This window comes from Ambystoma mexicanum, chromosome 1p (genome assembly GCF_040938575.1).
Source record: "Ambystoma mexicanum isolate Mex_15411 chromosome 1p, UKY_AmexF1_1, whole genome shotgun sequence".
Classification (NCBI taxonomy): Eukaryota; Metazoa; Chordata; class Amphibia; order Caudata; family Ambystomatidae; genus Ambystoma; species Ambystoma mexicanum.
Window position 1 is genome coordinate 12,641,613 of NC_090921.1, and position 20,861 is coordinate 12,662,473.

General features: G+C 48.0%; 17 non-coding genes across 17 annotated transcripts; all 17 read left to right on the forward strand.

Annotated features, from left to right (window-relative positions):
- The first annotated feature begins 1,052 nt into the window (after positions 1–1,052).
- Positions 1,053–1,134, forward strand: TRNAL-UAG (transfer RNA leucine (anticodon UAG)). The gene has a single exon. It is a non-coding gene; the product is annotated as a tRNA-Leu (tRNA).
- Positions 1,135–2,278: 1,144 nt separating this feature from the next.
- Positions 2,279–2,360, forward strand: TRNAL-UAG (transfer RNA leucine (anticodon UAG)). The gene has a single exon. It is a non-coding gene; the product is annotated as a tRNA-Leu (tRNA).
- Positions 2,361–3,504: 1,144 nt separating this feature from the next.
- Positions 3,505–3,586, forward strand: TRNAL-UAG (transfer RNA leucine (anticodon UAG)). Its single transcript has one exon. It is a non-coding gene; the product is annotated as a tRNA-Leu (tRNA).
- Positions 3,587–4,730: 1,144 nt separating this feature from the next.
- On the forward strand, positions 4,731–4,812 carry TRNAL-UAG (transfer RNA leucine (anticodon UAG)). Its single transcript has one exon. It is a non-coding gene; the product is annotated as a tRNA-Leu (tRNA).
- A 1,144-nt stretch (positions 4,813–5,956) lies between these two features.
- TRNAL-UAG (transfer RNA leucine (anticodon UAG)) lies at positions 5,957–6,038 on the forward strand. Its single transcript has one exon. It is a non-coding gene; the product is annotated as a tRNA-Leu (tRNA).
- Positions 6,039–7,182: 1,144 nt separating this feature from the next.
- Positions 7,183–7,264, forward strand: TRNAL-UAG (transfer RNA leucine (anticodon UAG)). Its single transcript has one exon. It is a non-coding gene; the product is annotated as a tRNA-Leu (tRNA).
- A 1,144-nt stretch (positions 7,265–8,408) lies between these two features.
- On the forward strand, positions 8,409–8,490 carry TRNAL-UAG (transfer RNA leucine (anticodon UAG)). The gene has a single exon. It is a non-coding gene; the product is annotated as a tRNA-Leu (tRNA).
- Positions 8,491–9,634: 1,144 nt separating this feature from the next.
- On the forward strand, positions 9,635–9,716 carry TRNAL-UAG (transfer RNA leucine (anticodon UAG)). Its single transcript has one exon. It is a non-coding gene; the product is annotated as a tRNA-Leu (tRNA).
- A 1,144-nt stretch (positions 9,717–10,860) lies between these two features.
- On the forward strand, positions 10,861–10,942 carry TRNAL-UAG (transfer RNA leucine (anticodon UAG)). The gene has a single exon. It is a non-coding gene; the product is annotated as a tRNA-Leu (tRNA).
- Positions 10,943–12,086: 1,144 nt separating this feature from the next.
- TRNAL-UAG (transfer RNA leucine (anticodon UAG)) lies at positions 12,087–12,168 on the forward strand. Its single transcript has one exon. It is a non-coding gene; the product is annotated as a tRNA-Leu (tRNA).
- Positions 12,169–13,312: 1,144 nt separating this feature from the next.
- Positions 13,313–13,394, forward strand: TRNAL-UAG (transfer RNA leucine (anticodon UAG)). Its single transcript has one exon. It is a non-coding gene; the product is annotated as a tRNA-Leu (tRNA).
- A 1,144-nt stretch (positions 13,395–14,538) lies between these two features.
- TRNAL-UAG (transfer RNA leucine (anticodon UAG)) lies at positions 14,539–14,620 on the forward strand. The gene has a single exon. It is a non-coding gene; the product is annotated as a tRNA-Leu (tRNA).
- Positions 14,621–15,764: 1,144 nt separating this feature from the next.
- Positions 15,765–15,846, forward strand: TRNAL-UAG (transfer RNA leucine (anticodon UAG)). The gene has a single exon. It is a non-coding gene; the product is annotated as a tRNA-Leu (tRNA).
- A 1,144-nt stretch (positions 15,847–16,990) lies between these two features.
- Positions 16,991–17,072, forward strand: TRNAL-UAG (transfer RNA leucine (anticodon UAG)). Its single transcript has one exon. It is a non-coding gene; the product is annotated as a tRNA-Leu (tRNA).
- Positions 17,073–18,216: 1,144 nt separating this feature from the next.
- On the forward strand, positions 18,217–18,298 carry TRNAL-UAG (transfer RNA leucine (anticodon UAG)). Its single transcript has one exon. It is a non-coding gene; the product is annotated as a tRNA-Leu (tRNA).
- A 1,144-nt stretch (positions 18,299–19,442) lies between these two features.
- On the forward strand, positions 19,443–19,524 carry TRNAL-UAG (transfer RNA leucine (anticodon UAG)). The gene has a single exon. It is a non-coding gene; the product is annotated as a tRNA-Leu (tRNA).
- Positions 19,525–20,668: 1,144 nt separating this feature from the next.
- On the forward strand, positions 20,669–20,750 carry TRNAL-UAG (transfer RNA leucine (anticodon UAG)). The gene has a single exon. It is a non-coding gene; the product is annotated as a tRNA-Leu (tRNA).
- Positions 20,751–20,861: the final 111 nt, after the last annotated feature.

Genomic DNA, 20,861 nt, shown 5'->3' on the forward strand with positions numbered 1-20,861 from the left:
GAACACCCAGACTGAAAGCACACATCTGACTCGTGTGCGTTTTCACCAAAAAAGGGTAAAGCATAAATCACTGTTCACTGAAAACGGACATGCGTTCACGATCCTGTCAATAAACACGTGCTTGGCAGGGCCACAAATCTGCCGACACGATGCCCTAATGAATGCACATCTCTTTGCCTTGGTAGTTGCTCCTTTTTGCAGCGCCTTTTCCTGCTGCATCACAAAAACTCAGTTCAAGACACTTGGCTCCATCCAGTGGAGCTCCTATGCCCAGCTTAGAAACCCCCAGGCACGAGATTGCAAGGTCCCTGGTAATTCTCCCACTCCTGGACACGTCGGAACCAAGTTTCGTATGCACTAGCAGCGAGAACAAAATCCCACATGTGAGGACAATAGGCGTCTTTCATTTAGGGCTAGTGTTAGGCTAAGAGTTTGCAGTAGCTCCTTGGGTCGAGTTAGGGGTCGAATGAGACAAAGCTAAGATTTGCGTTACGGCTGGGGTTGGTCCAGTAAGGATCCCACACACCATGGACCATCGGCGGAGGCCCCGGGTAGGCTTACACTGCGGGCTAATGGTGGACTTCTTTAAAAACGTGAGCACTAAATGGGGCGGGATGTTGACTGAAAGAATGCAGCTAGCTACAGAAATATGCAGAAATAAAGAAAAACACATCTCATTGCATGCCTTTAAAGAGCTTACTCTCCCTACCGGCAATGTTCCTGAACCTTCGCTTCCCAAACATTTTTAGAACCAAAAAAAACCTAGAAAAGATCTGACCTCCCTCACCGGGAATTGAACTCAAGACTGCTGGATGGAGGGGTGCTGACATTGACCACTAGGCTACCAGACTGCTGTTGAACAGAGCACTCCCGAAAGGTGACATTTCAATTTCAGGCTGACAAGTGTGCTTTATTGTTCAGTTCGGGCTTTGCACAGCCAGTGCTAGAATTCAATCCAAGTTCATGCTTTGCTTTGATTTTGAATTAATGGCCAAACCAGCCAATCCCTAAAAAAATACAGGTCTCAGAGGCTCTCGTTTCAGTACCAGCAGGGTAGCGTGGCCGAGCGGTCTAAGGCGCTGGATTTAGGCTCCAGTCTCTTTGGAGGCGTGGGTTCGAATCCCACCGCTGCCAATAGCTGTTTCTTTTTTATCTTCATGCCACGTGTACAGACAGGACAATTGGGAGCCAGGGAATGGCATGTGTTTATGAATTCTTGCTTTTCTGAACACCCAGACTGAAAGCACACATCTGACTCGTGTGCGTTTTCACCAAAAAAGGGTAAAGCATAAATCACTGTTCACTGAAAACGGACATGCGTTCACGATCCTGTCAATAAACACGTGCTTGGCAGGGCCACAAATCTGCCGACACGATGCCCTAATGAATGCACATCTCTTTGCCTTGGTAGTTGCTCCTTTTTGCAGCGCCTTTTCCTGCTGCATCACAAAAACTCAGTTCAAGACACTTGGCTCCATCCAGTGGAGCTCCTATGCCCAGCTTAGAAACCCCCAGGCACGAGATTGCAAGGTCCCTGGTAATTCTCCCACTCCTGGACACGTCGGAACCAAGTTTCGTATGCACTAGCAGCGAGAACAAAATCCCACATGTGAGGACAATAGGCGTCTTTCATTTAGGGCTAGTGTTAGGCTAAGAGTTTGCAGTAGCTCCTTGGGTCGAGTTAGGGGTCGAATGAGACAAAGCTAAGATTTGCGTTACGGCTGGGGTTGGTCCAGTAAGGATCCCACACACCATGGACCATCGGCGGAGGCCCCGGGTAGGCTTACACTGCGGGCTAATGGTGGACTTCTTTAAAAACGTGAGCACTAAATGGGGCGGGATGTTGACTGAAAGAATGCAGCTAGCTACAGAAATATGCAGAAATAAAGAAAAACACATCTCATTGCATGCCTTTAAAGAGCTTACTCTCCCTACCGGCAATGTTCCTGAACCTTCGCTTCCCAAACATTTTTAGAACCAAAAAAAACCTAGAAAAGATCTGACCTCCCTCACCGGGAATTGAACTCAAGACTGCTGGATGGAGGGGTGCTGACATTGACCACTAGGCTACCAGACTGCTGTTGAACAGAGCACTCCCGAAAGGTGACATTTCAATTTCAGGCTGACAAGTGTGCTTTATTGTTCAGTTCGGGCTTTGCACAGCCAGTGCTAGAATTCAATCCAAGTTCATGCTTTGCTTTGATTTTGAATTAATGGCCAAACCAGCCAATCCCTAAAAAAATACAGGTCTCAGAGGCTCTCGTTTCAGTACCAGCAGGGTAGCGTGGCCGAGCGGTCTAAGGCGCTGGATTTAGGCTCCAGTCTCTTTGGAGGCGTGGGTTCGAATCCCACCGCTGCCAATAGCTGTTTCTTTTTTATCTTCATGCCACGTGTACAGACAGGACAATTGGGAGCCAGGGAATGGCATGTGTTTATGAATTCTTGCTTTTCTGAACACCCAGACTGAAAGCACACATCTGACTCGTGTGCGTTTTCACCAAAAAAGGGTAAAGCATAAATCACTGTTCACTGAAAACGGACATGCGTTCACGATCCTGTCAATAAACACGTGCTTGGCAGGGCCACAAATCTGCCGACACGATGCCCTAATGAATGCACATCTCTTTGCCTTGGTAGTTGCTCCTTTTTGCAGCGCCTTTTCCTGCTGCATCACAAAAACTCAGTTCAAGACACTTGGCTCCATCCAGTGGAGCTCCTATGCCCAGCTTAGAAACCCCCAGGCACGAGATTGCAAGGTCCCTGGTAATTCTCCCACTCCTGGACACGTCGGAACCAAGTTTCGTATGCACTAGCAGCGAGAACAAAATCCCACATGTGAGGACAATAGGCGTCTTTCATTTAGGGCTAGTGTTAGGCTAAGAGTTTGCAGTAGCTCCTTGGGTCGAGTTAGGGGTCGAATGAGACAAAGCTAAGATTTGCGTTACGGCTGGGGTTGGTCCAGTAAGGATCCCACACACCATGGACCATCGGCGGAGGCCCCGGGTAGGCTTACACTGCGGGCTAATGGTGGACTTCTTTAAAAACGTGAGCACTAAATGGGGCGGGATGTTGACTGAAAGAATGCAGCTAGCTACAGAAATATGCAGAAATAAAGAAAAACACATCTCATTGCATGCCTTTAAAGAGCTTACTCTCCCTACCGGCAATGTTCCTGAACCTTCGCTTCCCAAACATTTTTAGAACCAAAAAAAACCTAGAAAAGATCTGACCTCCCTCACCGGGAATTGAACTCAAGACTGCTGGATGGAGGGGTGCTGACATTGACCACTAGGCTACCAGACTGCTGTTGAACAGAGCACTCCCGAAAGGTGACATTTCAATTTCAGGCTGACAAGTGTGCTTTATTGTTCAGTTCGGGCTTTGCACAGCCAGTGCTAGAATTCAATCCAAGTTCATGCTTTGCTTTGATTTTGAATTAATGGCCAAACCAGCCAATCCCTAAAAAAATACAGGTCTCAGAGGCTCTCGTTTCAGTACCAGCAGGGTAGCGTGGCCGAGCGGTCTAAGGTGCTGGATTTAGGCTCCAGTCTCTTTGGAGGCGTGGGTTCGAATCCCACCGCTGCCAATAGCTGTTTCTTTTTTATCTTCATGCCACGTGTACAGACAGGACAATTGGGAGCCAGGGAATGGCATGTGTTTATGAATTCTTGCTTTTCTGAACACCCAGACTGAAAGCACACATCTGACTCGTGTGCGTTTTCACCAAAAAAGGGTAAAGCATAAATCACTGTTCACTGAAAACGGACATGCGTTCACGATCCTGTCAATAAACACGTGCTTGGCAGGGCCACAAATCTGCCGACACGATGCCCTAATGAATGCACATCTCTTTGCCTTGGTAGTTGCTCCTTTTTGCAGAGCCTTTTCCTGCTGCATCACAAAAACTCAGTTCAAGACACTTGGCTCCATCCAGTGGAGCTCCTATGCCCAGCTTAGAAACCCCCAGGCACGAGATTGCAAGGTCCCTGGTAATTCTCCCACTCCTGGACACGTCGGAACCAAGTTTCGTATGCACTAGCAGCGAGAACAAAATCCCACATGTGAGGACAATAGGCGTCTTTCATTTAGGGCTAGTGTTAGGCTAAGAGTTTGCAGTAGCTCCTTGGGTCGAGTTAGGGGTCGAATGAGACAAAGCTAAGATTTGCGTTACGGCTGGGGTTGGTCCAGTAAGGATCCCACACACCATGGACCATCGGCGGAGGCCCCGGGTAGGCTTACACTGCGGGCTAATGGTGGACTTCTTTAAAAACGTGAGCACTAAATGGGGCGGGATGTTGACTGAAAGAATGCAGCTAGCTACAGAAATATGCAGAAATAAAGAAAAACACATCTCATTGCATGCCTTTAAAGAGCTTACTCTCCCTACCGGCAATGTTCCTGAACCTTCGCTTCCCAAACATTTTTAGAACCAAAAAAAACCTAGAAAAGATCTGACCTCCCTCACCGGGAATTGAACTCAGGACTGCTGGATGGAGGGGTGCTGACATTGACCACTAGGCTACCAGACTGCTGTCGAACAGAGCACTCCCGAAAGGTGACATTTCAATTTCAGGCTGACAAGTGTGCTTTATTGTTCAGTTCGGGCTTTGCACAGCCAGTGCTAGAATTCAATCCAAGTTCATGCTTTGCTTTGATTTTGAATTAATGGCCAAACCAGCCAATCCCTAAAAAAATACAGGTCTCAGAGGCTCTCGTTTCAGTACCAGCAGGGTAGCGTGGCCGAGCGGTCTAAGGCGCTGGATTTAGGCTCCAGTCTCTTTGGAGGCGTGGGTTCGAATCCCACCGCTGCCAATAGCTGTTTCTTTTTTATCTTCATGCCACGTGTACAGACAGGACAATTGGGAGCCAGGGAATGGCATGTGTTTATGAATTCTTGCTTTTCTGAACACCCAGACTGAAAGCACACATCTGACTCGTGTGCGTTTTCACCAAAAAAGGGTAAAGCATAAATCACTGTTCACTGAAAACGGACATGCGTTCACGATCCTGTCAATAAACACGTGCTTGGCAGGGCCACAAATCTGCCGACACGATGCCCTAATGAATGCACATCTCTTTGCCTTGGTAGTTGCTCCTTTTTGCAGCGCCTTTTCCTGCTGCATCACAAAAACTCAGTTCAAGACACTTGGCTCCATCCAGTGGAGCTCCTATGCCCAGCTTAGAAACCCCCAGGCACGAGATTGCAAGGTCCCTGGTAATTCTCCCACTCCTGGACACGTCGGAACCAAGTTTCGTATGCACTAGCAGCGAGAACAAAATCCCACATGTGAGGACAATAGGCGTCTTTCATTTAGGGCTAGTGTTAGGCTAAGAGTTTGCAGTAGCTCCTTGGGTCGAGTTAGGGGTCGAATGAGACAAAGCTAAGATTTGCGTTACGGCTGGGGTTGGTCCAGTAAGGATCCCACACACCATGGACCATCGGCGGAGGCCCCGGGTAGGCTTACACTGCGGGCTAATGGTGGACTTCTTTAAAAACGTGAGCACTAAATGGGGCGGGATGTTGACTGAAAGAATGCAGCTAGCTACAGAAATATGCAGAAATAAAGAAAAACACATCTCATTGCATGCCTTTAAAGAGCTTACTCTCCCTACCGGCAATGTTCCTGAACCTTCGCTTCCCAAACATTTTTAGAACCAAAAAAAACCTAGAAAAGATCTGACCTCCCTCACCGGGAATTGAACTCAAGACTGCTGGATGGAGGGGTGCTGACATTGACCACTAGGCTACCAGACTGCTGTTGAACAGAGCACTCCCGAAAGGTGACATTTCAATTTCAGGCTGACAAGTGTGCTTTATTGTTCAGTTCGGGCTTTGCACAGCCAGTGCTAGAATTCAATCCAAGTTCATGCTTTGCTTTGATTTTGAATTAATGGCCAAACCAGCCAATCCCTAAAAAAATACAGGTCTCAGAGGCTCTCGTTTCAGTACCAGCAGGGTAGCGTGGCCGAGCGGTCTAAGGCGCTGGATTTAGGCTCCAGTCTCTTTGGAGGCGTGGGTTCGAATCCCACCGCTGCCAATAGCTGTTTCTTTTTTATCTTCATGCCACGTGTACAGACAGGACAATTGGGAGCCAGGGAATGGCATGTGTTTATGAATTCTTGCTTTTCTGAACACCCAGACTGAAAGCACACATCTGACTCGTGTGCGTTTTCACCAAAAAAGGGTAAAGCATAAATCACTGTTCACTGAAAACGGACATGCGTTCACGATCCTGTCAATAAACACGTGCTTGGCAGGGCCACAAATCTGCCGACACGATGCCCTAATGAATGCACATCTCTTTGCCTTGGTAGTTGCTCCTTTTTGCAGAGCCTTTTCCTGCTGCATCACAAAAACTCAGTTCAAGACACTTGGCTCCATCCAGTGGAGCTCCTATGCCCAGCTTAGAAACCCTCAGGCACGAGATTGCAAGGTCCCTGGTAATTCTCCCACTCCTGGACACGTCGGAACCAAGTTTCGTATGCACTAGCAGCGAGAACAAAATCCCACATGTGAGGACAATAGGCGTCTTTCATTTAGGGCTAGTGTTAGGCTAAGAGTTTGCAGTAGCTCCTTGGGTCGAGTTAGGGGTCGAATGAGACAAAGCTAAGATTTGCGTTACGGCTGGGGTTGGTCCAGTAAGGATCCCACACACCATGGACCATCGGCGGAGGCCCCGGGTAGGCTTACACTGCGGGCTAATGGTGGACTTCTTTAAAAACGTGAGCACTAAATGGGGCGGGATGTTGACTGAAAGAATGCAGCTAGCTACAGAAATATGCAGAAATAAAGAAAAACACATCTCATTGCATGCCTTTAAAGAGCTTACTCTCCCTACCGGCAATGTTCCTGAACCTTCGCTTCCCAAACATTTTTAGAACCAAAAAAAACCTAGAAAAGATCTGACCTCCCTCACCGGGAATTGAACTCGGGACTGCTGGATGGAGGGGTGCTGACATTGACCACTAGGCTACCAGACTGCTGTCGAACAGAGCACTCCCGAAAGGTGACATTTCAATTTCAGGCTGACAAGTGTGCTTTATTGTTCAGTTCGGGCTTTGCACAGCCAGTGCTAGAATTCAATCCAAGTTCATGCTTTGCTTTGATTTTGAATTAATGGCCAAACCAGCCAATCCCTAAAAAAATACAGGTCTCAGAGGCTCTCGTTTCAGTACCAGCAGGGTAGCGTGGCCGAGCGGTCTAAGGCGCTGGATTTAGGCTCCAGTCTCTTTGGAGGCGTGGGTTCGAATCCCACCGCTGCCAATAGCTGTTTCTTTTTTATCTTCATGCCACGTGTACAGACAGGACAATTGGGAGCCAGGGAATGGCATGTGTTTATGAATTCTTGCTTTTCTGAACACCCAGACTGAAAGCACACATCTGACTCGTGTGCGTTTTCACCAAAAAAGGGTAAAGCATAAATCACTGTTCACTGAAAACGGACATGCGTTCACGATCCTGTCAATAAACACGTGCTTGGCAGGGCCACAAATCTGCCGACACGATGCCCTAATGAATGCACATCTCTTTGCCTTGGTAGTTGCTCCTTTTTGCAGCGCCTTTTCCTGCTGCATCACAAAAACTCAGTTCAAGACACTTGGCTCCATCCAGTGGAGCTCCTATGCCCAGCTTAGAAACCCCCAGGCACGAGATTGCAAGGTCCCTGGTAATTCTCCCACTCCTGGACACGTCGGAACCAAGTTTCGTATGCACTAGCAGCGAGAACAAAATCCCACATGTGAGGACAATAGGCGTCTTTCATTTAGGGCTAGTGTTAGGCTAAGAGTTTGCAGTAGCTCCTTGGGTCGAGTTAGGGGTCGAATGAGACAAAGCTAAGATTTGCGTTACGGCTGGGGTTGGTCCAGTAAGGATCCCACACACCATGGACCATCGGCGGAGGCCCCGGGTAGGCTTACACTGCGGGCTAATGGTGGACTTCTTTAAAAACGTGAGCACTAAATGGGGCGGGATGTTGACTGAAAGAATGCAGCTAGCTACAGAAATATGCAGAAATAAAGAAAAACACATCTCATTGCATGCCTTTAAAGAGCTTACTCTCCCTACCGGCAATGTTCCTGAACCTTCGCTTCCCAAACATTTTTAGAACCAAAAAAAACCTAGAAAAGATCTGACCTCCCTCACCGGGAATTGAACTCAAGACTGCTGGATGGAGGGGTGCTGACATTGACCACTAGGCTACCAGACTGCTGTTGAACAGAGCACTCCCGAAAGGTGACATTTCAATTTCAGGCTGACAAGTGTGCTTTATTGTTCAGTTCGGGCTTTGCACAGCCAGTGCTAGAATTCAATCCAAGTTCATGCTTTGCTTTGATTTTGAATTAATGGCCAAACCAGCCAATCCCTAAAAAAATACAGGTCTCAGAGGCTCTCGTTTCAGTACCAGCAGGGTAGCGTGGCCGAGCGGTCTAAGGCGCTGGATTTAGGCTCCAGTCTCTTTGGAGGCGTGGGTTCGAATCCCACCGCTGCCAATAGCTGTTTCTTTTTTATCTTCATGCCACGTGTACAGACAGGACAATTGGGAGCCAGGGAATGGCATGTGTTTATGAATTCTTGCTTTTCTGAACACCCAGACTGAAAGCACACATCTGACTCGTGTGCGTTTTCACCAAAAAAGGGTAAAGCATAAATCACTGTTCACTGAAAACGGACATGCGTTCACGATCCTGTCAATAAACACGTGCTTGGCAGGGCCACAAATCTGCCGACACGATGCCCTAATGAATGCACATCTCTTTGCCTTGGTAGTTGCTCCTTTTTGCAGCGCCTTTTCCTGCTGCATCACAAAAACTCAGTTCAAGACACTTGGCTCCATCCAGTGGAGCTCCTATGCCCAGCTTAGAAACCCCCAGGCACGAGATTGCAAGGTCCCTGGTAATTCTCCCACTCCTGGACACGTCGGAACCAAGTTTCGTATGCACTAGCAGCGAGAACAAAATCCCACATGTGAGGACAATAGGCGTCTTTCATTTAGGGCTAGTGTTAGGCTAAGAGTTTGCAGTAGCTCCTTGGGTCGAGTTAGGGGTCGAATGAGACAAAGCTAAGATTTGCGTTACGGCTGGGGTTGGTCCAGTAAGGATCCCACACACCATGGACCATCGGCGGAGGCCCCGGGTAGGCTTACACTGCGGGCTAATGGTGGACTTCTTTAAAAACGTGAGCACTAAATGGGGCGGGATGTTGACTGAAAGAATGCAGCTAGCTACAGAAATATGCAGAAATAAAGAAAAACACATCTCATTGCATGCCTTTAAAGAGCTTACTCTCCCTACCGGCAATGTTCCTGAACCTTCGCTTCCCAAACATTTTTAGAACCAAAAAAAACCTAGAAAAGATCTGACCTCCCTCACCGGGAATTGAACTCAAGACTGCTGGATGGAGGGGTGCTGACATTGACCACTAGGCTACCAGACTGCTGTTGAACAGAGCACTCCCGAAAGGTGACATTTCAATTTCAGGCTGACAAGTGTGCTTTATTGTTCAGTTCGGGCTTTGCACAGCCAGTGCTAGAATTCAATCCAAGTTCATGCTTTGCTTTGATTTTGAATTAATGGCCAAACCAGCCAATCCCTAAAAAAATACAGGTCTCAGAGGCTCTCGTTTCAGTACCAGCAGGGTAGCGTGGCCGAGCGGTCTAAGGCGCTGGATTTAGGCTCCAGTCTCTTTGGAGGCGTGGGTTCGAATCCCACCGCTGCCAATAGCTGTTTCTTTTTTATCTTCATGCCACGTGTACAGACAGGACAATTGGGAGCCAGGGAATGGCATGTGTTTATGAATTCTTGCTTTTCTGAACACCCAGACTGAAAGCACACATCTGACTCGTGTGCGTTTTCACCAAAAAAGGGTAAAGCATAAATCACTGTTCACTGAAAACGGACATGCGTTCACGATCCTGTCAATAAACACGTGCTTGGCAGGGCCACAAATCTGCCGACACGATGCCCTAATGAATGCACATCTCTTTGCCTTGGTAGTTGCTCCTTTTTGCAGCGCCTTTTCCTGCTGCATCACAAAAACTCAGTTCAAGACACTTGGCTCCATCCAGTGGAGCTCCTATGCCCAGCTTAGAAACCCCCAGGCACGAGATTGCAAGGTCCCTGGTAATTCTCCCACTCCTGGACACGTCGGAACCAAGTTTCGTATGCACTAGCAGCGAGAACAAAATCCCACATGTGAGGACAATAGGCGTCTTTCATTTAGGGCTAGTGTTAGGCTAAGAGTTTGCAGTAGCTCCTTGGGTCGAGTTAGGGGTCGAATGAGACAAAGCTAAGATTTGCGTTACGGCTGGGGTTGGTCCAGTAAGGATCCCACACACCATGGACCATCGGCGGAGGCCCCGGGTAGGCTTACACTGCGGGCTAATGGTGGACTTCTTTAAAAACGTGAGCACTAAATGGGGCGGGATGTTGACTGAAAGAATGCAGCTAGCTACAGAAATATGCAGAAATAAAGAAAAACACATCTCATTGCATGCCTTTAAAGAGCTTACTCTCCCTACCGGCAATGTTCCTGAACCTTCGCTTCCCAAACATTTTTAGAACCAAAAAAAACCTAGAAAAGATCTGACCTCCCTCACCGGGAATTGAACTCAAGACTGCTGGATGGAGGGGTGCTGACATTGACCACTAGGCTACCAGACTGCTGTTGAACAGAGCACTCCCGAAAGGTGACATTTCAATTTCAGGCTGACAAGTGTGCTTTATTGTTCAGTTCGGGCTTTGCACAGCCAGTGCTAGAATTCAATCCAAGTTCATGCTTTGCTTTGATTTTGAATTAATGGCCAAACCAGCCAATCCCTAAAAAAATACAGGTCTCAGAGGCTCTCGTTTCAGTACCAGCAGGGTAGCGTGGCCGAGCGGTCTAAGGCGCTGGATTTAGGCTCCAGTCTCTTTGGAGGCGTGGGTTCGAATCCCACCGCTGCCAATAGCTGTTTCTTTTTTATCTTCATGCCACGTGTACAGACAGGACAATTGGGAGCCAGGGAATGGCATGTGTTTATGAATTCTTGCTTTTCTGAACACCCAGACTGAAAGCACACATCTGACTCGTGTGCGTTTTCACCAAAAAAGGGTAAAGCATAAATCACTGTTCACTGAAAACGGACATGCGTTCACGATCCTGTCAATAAACACGTGCTTGGCAGGGCCACAAATCTGCCGACACGATGCCCTAATGAATGCACATCTCTTTGCCTTGGTAGTTGCTCCTTTTTGCAGCGCCTTTTCCTGCTGCATCACAAAAACTCAGTTCAAGACACTTGGCTCCATCCAGTGGAGCTCCTATGCCCAGCTTAGAAACCCCCAGGCACGAGATTGCAAGGTCCCTGGTAATTCTCCCACTCCTGGACACGTCGGAACCAAGTTTCGTATGCACTAGCAGCGAGAACAAAATCCCACATGTGAGGACAATAGGCGTCTTTCATTTAGGGCTAGTGTTAGGCTAAGAGTTTGCAGTAGCTCCTTGGGTCGAGTTAGGGGTCGAATGAGACAAAGCTAAGATTTGCGTTACGGCTGGGGTTGGTCCAGTAAGGATCCCACACACCATGGACCATCGGCGGAGGCCCCGGGTAGGCTTACACTGCGGGCTAATGGTGGACTTCTTTAAAAACGTGAGCACTAAATGGGGCGGGATGTTGACTGAAAGAATGCAGCTAGCTACAGAAATATGCAGAAATAAAGAAAAACACATCTCATTGCATGCCTTTAAAGAGCTTACTCTCCCTACCGGCAATGTTCCTGAACCTTCGCTTCCCAAACATTTTTAGAACCAAAAAAAACCTAGAAAAGATCTGACCTCCCTCACCGGGAATTGAACTCAGGACTGCTGGATGGAGGGGTGCTGACATTGACCACTAGGCTACCAGACTGCTGTTGAACAGAGCACTCCCGAAAGGTGACATTTCAATTTCAGGCTGACAAGTGTGCTTTATTGTTCAGTTCGGGCTTTGCACAGCCAGTGCTAGAATTCAATCCAAGTTCATGCTTTGCTTTGATTTTGAATTAATGGCCAAACCAGCCAATCCCTAAAAAAATACAGGTCTCAGAGGCTCTCGTTTCAGTACCAGCAGGGTAGCGTGGCCGAGCGGTCTAAGGCGCTGGATTTAGGCTCCAGTCTCTTTGGAGGCGTGGGTTCGAATCCCACCGCTGCCAATAGCTGTTTCTTTTTTATCTTCATGCCACGTGTACAGACAGGACAATTGGGAGCCAGGGAATGGCATGTGTTTATGAATTCTTGCTTTTCTGAACACCCAGACTGAAAGCACACATCTGACTCGTGTGCGTTTTCACCAAAAAAGGGTAAAGCATAAATCACTGTTCACTGAAAACGGACATGCGTTCACGATCCTGTCAATAAACACGTGCTTGGCAGGGCCACAAATCTGCCGACACGATGCCCTAATGAATGCACATCTCTTTGCCTTGGTAGTTGCTCCTTTTTGCAGCGCCTTTTCCTGCTGCATCACAAAAACTCAGTTCAAGACACTTGGCTCCATCCAGTGGAGCTCCTATGCCCAGCTTAGAAACCCCCAGGCACGAGATTGCAAGGTCCCTGGTAATTCTCCCACTCCTGGACACGTCGGAACCAAGTTTCGTATGCACTAGCAGCGAGAACAAAATCCCACATGTGAGGACAATAGGCGTCTTTCATTTAGGGCTAGTGTTAGGCTAAGAGTTTGCAGTAGCTCCTTGGGTCGAGTTAGGGGTCGAATGAGACAAAGCTAAGATTTGCGTTACGGCTGGGGTTGGTCCAGTAAGGATCCCACACACCATGGACCATCGGCGGAGGCCCCGGGTAGGCTTACACTGCGGGCTAATGGTGGACTTCTTTAAAAACGTGAGCACTAAATGGGGCGGGATGTTGACTGAAAGAATGCAGCTAGCTACAGAAATATGCAGAAATAAAGAAAAACACATCTCATTGCATGCCTTTAAAGAGCTTACTCTCCCTACCGGCAATGTTCCTGAACCTTCGCTTCCCAAACATTTTTAGAACCAAAAAAAACCTAGAAAAGATCTGACCTCCCTCACCGGGAATTGAACTCAAGACTGCTGGATGGAGGGGTGCTGACATTGACCACTAGGCTACCAGACTGCTGTTGAACAGAGCACTCCCGAAAGGTGACATTTCAATTTCAGGCTGACAAGTGTGCTTTATTGTTCAGTTCGGGCTTTGCAGAGCCAGTGCTAGAATTCAATCCAAGTTCATGCTTTGCTTTGATTTTGAATTAATGGCCAAACCAGCCAATCCCTAAAAAAATACAGGTCTCAGAGGCTCTCGTTTCAGTACCAGCAGGGTAGCGTGGCCGAGCGGTCTAAGGCGCTGGATTTAGGCTCCAGTCTCTTTGGAGGCGTGGGTTCGAATCCCACCGCTGCCAATAGCTGTTTCTTTTTTATCTTCATGCCACGTGTACAGACAGGACAATTGGGAGCCAGGGAATGGCATGTGTTTATGAATTCTTGCTTTTCTGAACACCCAGACTGAAAGCACACATCTGACTCGTGTGCGTTTTCACCAAAAAAGGGTAAAGCATAAATCACTGTTCACTGAAAACGGACATGCGTTCACGATCCTGTCAATAAACACGTGCTTGGCAGGGCCACAAATCTGCCGACACGATGCCCTAATGAATGCACATCTCTTTGCCTTGGTAGTTGCTCCTTTTTGCAGCGCCTTTTCCTGCTGCATCACAAAAACTCAGTTCAAGACACTTGGCTCCATCCAGTGGAGCTCCTATGCCCAGCTTAGAAACCCCCAGGCACGAGATTGCAAGGTCCCTGGTAATTCTCCCACTCCTGGACACGTCGGAACCAAGTTTCGTATGCACTAGCAGCGAGAACAAAATCCCACATGTGAGGACAATAGGCGTCTTTCATTTAGGGCTAGTGTTAGGCTAAGAGTTTGCAGTAGCTCCTTGGGTCGAGTTAGGGGTCGAATGAGACAAAGCTAAGATTTGCGTTACGGCTGGGGTTGGTCCAGTAAGGATCCCACACACCATGGACCATCGGCGGAGGCCCCGGGTAGGCTTACACTGCGGGCTAATGGTGGACTTCTTTAAAAACGTGAGCACTAAATGGGGCGGGATGTTGACTGAAAGAATGCAGCTAGCTACAGAAATATGCAGAAATAAAGAAAAACACATCTCATTGCATGCCTTTAAAGAGCTTACTCTCCCTACCGGCAATGTTCCTGAACCTTCGCTTCCCAAACATTTTTAGAACCAAAAAAAACCTAGAAAAGATCTGACCTCCCTCACCGGGAATTGAACTCAAGACTGCTGGATGGAGGGGTGCTGACATTGACCACTAGGCTACCAGACTGCTGTTGAACAGAGCACTCCCGAAAGGTGACATTTCAATTTCAGGCTGACAAGTGTGCTTTATTGTTCAGTTCGGGCTTTGCAGAGCCAGTGCTAGAATTCAATCCAAGTTCATGCTTTGCTTTGATTTTGAATTAATGGCCAAACCAGCCAATCCCTAAAAAAATACAGGTCTCAGAGGCTCTCGTTTCAGTACCAGCAGGGTAGCGTGGCCGAGCGGTCTAAGGCGCTGGATTTAGGCTCCAGTCTCTTTGGAGGCGTGGGTTCGAATCCCACCGCTGCCAATAGCTGTTTCTTTTTTATCTTCATGCCACGTGTACAGACAGGACAATTGGGAGCCAGGGAATGGCATGTGTTTATGAATTCTTGCTTTTCTGAACACCCAGACTGAAAGCACACATCTGACTCGTGTGCGTTTTCACCAAAAAAGGGTAAAGCATAAATCACTGTTCACTGAAAACGGACATGCGTTCACGATCCTGTCAATAAACACGTGCTTGGCAGGGCCACAAATCTGCCGACACGATGCCCTAATGAATGCACATCTCTTTGCCTTGGTAGTTGCTCCTTTTTGCAGCGCCTTTTCCTGCTGCATCACAAAAACTCAGTTCAAGACACTTGGCTCCATCCAGTGGAGCTCCTATGCCCAGCTTAGAAACCCCCAGGCACGAGATTGCAAGGTCCCTGGTAATTCTCCCACTCCTGGACACGTCGGAACCAAGTTTCGTATGCACTAGCAGCGAGAACAAAATCCCACATGTGAGGACAATAGGCGTCTTTCATTTAGGGCTAGTGTTAGGCTAAGAGTTTGCAGTAGCTCCTTGGGTCGAGTTAGGGGTCGAATGAGACAAAGCTAAGATTTGCGTTACGGCTGGGGTTGGTCCAGTAAGGATCCCACACACCATGGACCATCGGCGGAGGCCCCGGGTAGGCTTACACTGCGGGCTAATGGTGGACTTCTTTAAAAACGTGAGCACTAAATGGGGCGGGATGTTGACTGAAAGAATGCAGCTAGCTACAGAAATATGCAGAAATAAAGAAAAACACATCTCATTGCATGCCTTTAAAGAGCTTACTCTCCCTACCGGCAATGTTCCTGAACCTTCGCTTCCCAAACATTTTTAGAACCAAAAAAAACCTAGAAAAGATCTGACCTCCCTCACCGGGAATTGAACTCAAGACTGCTGGATGGAGGGGTGCTGACATTGACCACTAGGCTACCAGACTGCTGTTGAACAGAGCACTCCCGAAAGGTGACATTTCAATTTCAGGCTGACAAGTGTGCTTTATTGTTCAGTTCGGGCTTTGCACAGCCAGTGCTAGAATTCAATCCAAGTTCATGCTTTGCTTTGATTTTGAATTAATGGCCAAACCAGCCAATCCCTAAAAAAATACAGGTCTCAGAGGCTCTCGTTTCAGTACCAGCAGGGTAGCGTGGCCGAGCGGTCTAAGGCGCTGGATTTAGGCTCCAGTCTCTTTGGAGGCGTGGGTTCGAATCCCACCGCTGCCAATAGCTGTTTCTTTTTTATCTTCATGCCACGTGTACAGACAGGACAATTGGGAGCCAGGGAATGGCATGTGTTTATGAATTCTTGCTTTTCTGAACACCCAGACTGAAAGCACACATCTGACTCGTGTGCGTTTTCACCAAAAAAGGGTAAAGCATAAATCACTGTTCACTGAAAACGGACATGCGTTCACGATCCTGTCAATAAACACGTTCAGGGCAGGGCCACAAATCTGCCGACACGATGCCCTAATGAATGCACATCTCTTTGCCTTGGTAGTTGCTCCTTTTTGCAGAGCCTTTTCCTGCTGCATCACAAAAACTCAGTTCAAGACACTTGGCTCCATCCAGTGGAGCTCCTATGCCCAGCTTAGAAACCCCCAGGCACGAGATTGCAAGGTCCCTGGTAATTCTCCCACTCCTGGACACGTCGGAACCAAGTTTCGTATGCACTAGCAGCGAGAACAAAATCCCACATGTGAGGACAATAGGCGTCTTTCATTTAGGGCTAGTGTTAGGCTAAGAGTTTGCAGTAGCTCCTTGGGTCGAGTTAGGGGTCGAATGAGACAAAGCTAAGATTTGCGTTACGGCTGGGGTTGGTCCAGTAAGGATCCCACACACCATGGACCATCAGCGGAGGCCCCGGGTAGGCTTACACTGCGGGCTAATGGTGGACTTCTTTAAAAACGTGAGCACTAAATGGGGCGGGATGTTGACTGAAAGAATGCAGCTAGCTACAGAAATATGCAGAAATAAAGAAAAACACATCTCATTGCATGCCTTTAAAGAGCTTACTCTCCCTACCGGCAATGTTCCTGAACCTTCGCTTCCCAAACATTTTTAGAACCAAAAAAAACCTAGAAAAGATCTGACCTCCCTCACCGGGAATTGAACTCAAGACTGCTGGATGGAGGGGTGCTGACATTGACCACTAGGCTACCAGACTGCTGTTGAACAGAGCACTCCCGAAAGGTGACATTTCAATTTCAGGCTGACAAGTGTGCTTTATTGTTCAGTTCGGGCTTTGCACAGCCAGTGCTAGAATTCAATCCAAGTTCATGCTTTGCTTTGATTTTGAATTAATGGCCAAACCAGCCAATCCCTAAAAAAATACAGGTCTCAGAGGCTCTCGTTTCAGTACCAGCAGGGTAGCGTGGCCGAGCGGTCTAAGGCGCTGGATTTAGGCTCCAGTCTCTTTGGAGGCGTGGGTTCGAATCCCACCGCTGCCAATAGCTGTTTCTTTTTTATCTTCATGCCACGTGTACAGACAGGACAATTGGGAGCCAGGGAATGGCATGTGTTTATGAATTCTTGCTTTTCTGAACACCCAGACTGAAAGCACACATCTGACTCGTGTGCGTTTTCACCAAAAAAGGGTAAAGCATAAATCACTGTTCACTGAAAACGGACATGCGTTCACGATCCTGTCAATAAACACGTTCAGGGCAGGGCCACAAATCTGCCGACACGATGCCCTAATGAATGCACATCTCTTTGCCTTGGTAGTTGCTCCTTTTTGCAGAGCCTTTTCCTGCTGCATCACAAAAACTCAGTTCAAGACACTTGGCTCCATCCAGTGGAGCTCCTATGCCCAGCTTAGAAACCCTCAGGCACGAGATTGCAAGGTCCCTGGTAATTCTCCCACTCCTGGACACGTCGGAACCAAGTTTCGTATGCACTAGCAGCGAGAACAAAATCCCACATGTGAGGACAATAGGCGTCTTTCATTTAGGGCTAGTGTTAGGCTAAGAGTTTGCAGTAGCTCCTTGGGTCGAGTTAGGGGTCGAATGAGACAAAGCTAAGATTTGCGTTACGGCTGGGGTTGGTCCAGTAAGGATCCCACACACCATGGACCATCGGCGGAGGCCCCGGGTAGGCTTACACTGCGGGCTAATGGTGGACTTCTTTAAAAACGTGAGCACTAAATGGGGCGGGATGTTGACTGAAAGAATGCAGCTAGCTACAGAAATATGCAGAAATAAAGAAAAACACATCTCATTGCATGCCTTTAAAGAGCTTACTCTCCCTACCGGCAATGTTCCTGAACCTTCGCTTCCCAAACATTTTTAGAACCAAAAAAAACCTAGAAAAGATCTGACCTCCCTCACCGGGAATTGAACTCAGGACTGCTGGATGGAGGGGTGCTGACATTGACCACTAGGCTACCAGACTGCTGTCGAACAGAGCACTCCCGAAAGGTGACATTTCAATTTCAGGCTGACAAGTGTGCTTTATTGTTCAGTTCGGGCTTTGCACAGCCAGTGCTAGAATTCAATCCAAGTTCATGCTTTGCTTTGATTTTGAATTAATGGCCAAACCAGCCAATCCCTAAAAAAATACAGGTCTCAGAGGCTCTCGTTTCAGTACCAGCAGGGTAGCGTGGCCGAGCGGTCTAAGGCGCTGGATTTAGGCTCCAGTCTCTTTGGAGGCGTGGGTTCGAATCCCACCGCTGCCAATAGCTGTTTCTTTTTTATCTTCATGCCACGTGTACAGACAGGACAATTGGGAGCCAGGGAATGGCATGTGTTTATGAATTCTTGCTTTTCTGAACACCCAGACTGAAAGCACACATCTGACTCGTGTGCGTTTTCACCAAAAAAGGGTAAAGCATAAATCACTGTTCACTGAAAACGGACATGCGTTCACGATCCTGTCAATAAACACGTGCTTGGCAGGGCCACAAATCTGCCGACACGATGCCCTAATGAATGCACATCTCTTTGCCTTGGTAGTTGCTCCTTTTTGCAGCGCCTTTTCCTGCTGCATCACAAAAACTCAGTTCAAGACACTTGGCTCCATCCAGTGGAGCTCCTATGCCCAGCTTAGAAACCCCCAGGCACGAGATTGCAAGGTCCCTGGTAATTCTCCCACTCCTGGACACGTCGGAACCAAGTTTCGTATGCACTAGCAGCGAGAACAAAATCCCACATGTGAGGACAATAGGCGTCTTTCATTTAGGGCTAGTGTTAGGCTAAGAGTTTGCAGTAGCTCCTTGGGTCGAGTTAGGGGTCGAATGAGACAAAGCTAAGATTTGCGTTACGGCTGGGGTTGGTCCAGTAAGGATCCCACACACCATGGACCATCGGCGGAGGCCCCGGGTAGGCTTACACTGCGGGCTAATGGTGGACTTCTTTAAAAACGTGAGCACTAAATGGGGCGGGATGTTGACTGAAAGAATGCAGCTAGCTACAGAAATATGCAGAAATAAAGAAAAACACATCTCATTGCATGCCTTTAAAGAGCTTACTCTCCCTACCGGCAATGTTCCTGAACCTTCGCTTCCCAAACATTTTTAGAACCAAAAAAAACCTAGAAAAGATCTGACCTCCCTCACCGGGAATTGAACTCAAGACTGCTGGATGGAGGGGTGCTGACATTGACCACTAGGCTACCAGACTGCTGTTGAACAGAGCACTCCCGAAAGGTGACATTTCAATTTCAGGCTGACAAGTGTGCTTTATTGTTCAGTTCGGGCTTTGCACAGCCAGTGCTAGAATTCAATCCAAGTTCATGCTTTGCTTTGATTTTGAATTAATGGCCAAACCAGCCAATCCCTAAAAAAATACAGGTCTCAGAGGCTCTCGTTTCAGTACCAGCAGGGTAGCGTGGCCGAGCGGTCTAAGGCGCTGGATTTAGGCTCCAGTCTCTTTGGAGGCGTGGGTTCGAATCCCACCGCTGCCAATAGCTGTTTCTTTTTTATCTTCATGCCACGTGTACAGACAGGACAATTGGGAGCCAGGGAATGGCATGTGTTTATGAATTCTTGCTTTTCTGAACACCCAGACTGAAAGCACACATCTGACTCGTGTGCGTTTTCACCAAAAAAGGGTAAAGCATAAATCACTGTTCACTGAAAACGGACATGCGTTCACGATCCTGTCAATAAACACGTGCTTGGCAGGGCCACAAATCTGCCGACACGATGCCCTAATGAATGCACATCTCTTTGCCTTGGTAGTTGCTCCTTTTTGCAGCGCCTTTTCCTGCTGCATCACAAAAACTCAGTTCAAGACACTTGGCTCCATCCAGTGGAGCTCCTATGCCCAGCTTAGAAACCCCCAGGCACGAGATTGCAAGGTCCCTGGTAATTCTCCCACTCCTGGACACGTCGGAACCAAGTTTCGTATGCACTAGCAGCGAGAACAAAATCCCACATGTGAGGACAATAGGCGTCTTTCATTTAGGGCTAGTGTTAGGCTAAGAGTTTGCAGTAGCTCCTTGGGTCGAGTTAGGGGTCGAATGAGACAAAGCTAAGATTTGCGTTACGGCTGGGGTTGGTCCAGTAAGGATCCCACACACCATGGACCATCGGCGGAGGCCCCGGGTAGGCTTACACTGCGGGCTAATGGTGGACTTCTTTAAAAACGTGAGCACTAAATGGGGCGGGATGTTGACTGAAAGAATGCAGCTAGCTACAGAAATATGCAGAAATAAAGAAAAACACATCTCATTGCATGCCTTTAAAGAGCTTACTCTCCCTACCGGCAATGTTCCTGAACCTTCGCTTCCCAAACATTTTTAGAACCAAAAAAAACCTAGAAAAGATCTGACCTCCCTCACCGGGAATTGAACTCAAGACTGCTGGATGGAGGGGTGCTGACATTGACCACTAGGCTACCAGACTGCTGTTGAACAGAGCACTCCCGAAAGGTGACATTTCAATTTCAGGCTGACAAGTGTGCTTTATTGTTCAGTTCGGGCTTTGCACAGCCAGTGCTAGAATTCAATCCAAGTTCATGCTTTGCTTTGATTTTGAATTAATGGCCAAACCAGCCAATCCCTAAAAAAATACAGGTCTCAGAGGCTCTCGTTTCAGTACCAGCAGGGTAGCGTGGCCGAGCGGTCTAAGGCGCTGGATTTAGGCTCCAGTCTCTTTGGAGGCGTGGGTTCGAATCCCACCGCTGCCAATAGCTGTTTCTTTTTTATCTTCATGCCACGTGTACAGACAGGACAATTGGGAGCCAGGGAATGGCATGTGTTTATGAATTCTTGCTTTTCTGAACACCCAGACTGAAAGC